We start from the raw sequence: 764 nt of genomic DNA, 5'->3' as shown, positions 1-764 counted from the left end.
GGTACCTGCTCCAACGAAGGGGGCAGGCAGCGGGCAGGCGGGGGAGCCAAGGGGACCTTGCAGCCCAAGGACCTGCCTTTCCTGCTGGGCAGCTGACCCAGGGTTGGCCCTTCTTGGGAGTCTTAGCGGGCAGCGAGCTTGAACCCAGGGTGTGAGGAGATGCTGCTGTGGTTGTCTCTGTCCTACAAGTACCAGCTGTCACCAGGACCGGGACAGGCACAGGACTCAATGCGGAGCCAGGCTGCAACGAGAGCATTTCAGGGAGCACCTGGCCTGTTCAGGGACGGTCAGATCCACACCAAATCGGGAAACAGCTTCGAGACTTTCTGGCTGCACAGGACCGGCTTTGTGTGACTCATCTCCACATAACGGATCGGGTTGGGAGCTATTCTTGGATCAAGGGAACACCACTCATGGGGAAGCGCACAATGGAGCCCCATTAGTCACCTCTCTCTCTTTGAGAGCAGCGGTAATGAGATGAAGGTCACAGCTATTTGGCTTCCAAAAGGCTGGGCAGGATGGACAAGCAACTTTGTCTGGGAGGAGGGCTGGGGTCCGAAAGCCACACGTCAGCTCACACACGTGCCAGTGGCTGCATCCGGTCAGAGAGATGTCGGGGAGGGGGAGAAGAGAGCAAACAAATGAAAGCACGAGGTGATTAAGACTTCAAACCAAGCAGAAACCGGGGTTAATTGCGCAGACGCACACGAGTGGAGCAGAAGACAGAGAAGATGACTGGGTAGGAATGGAGGAGGGCAGAGCTG

The sequence above is a fragment of the Buceros rhinoceros genome, unplaced genomic scaffold (genome assembly GCF_000710305.1).
Source record: "Buceros rhinoceros silvestris isolate BGI_N320 unplaced genomic scaffold, ASM71030v1 scaffold38357, whole genome shotgun sequence".
In the NCBI taxonomy this organism is placed as follows: Eukaryota; Metazoa; Chordata; class Aves; order Bucerotiformes; family Bucerotidae; genus Buceros; species Buceros rhinoceros.
Note: the sequence above shows the minus strand (reverse complement) of the source record.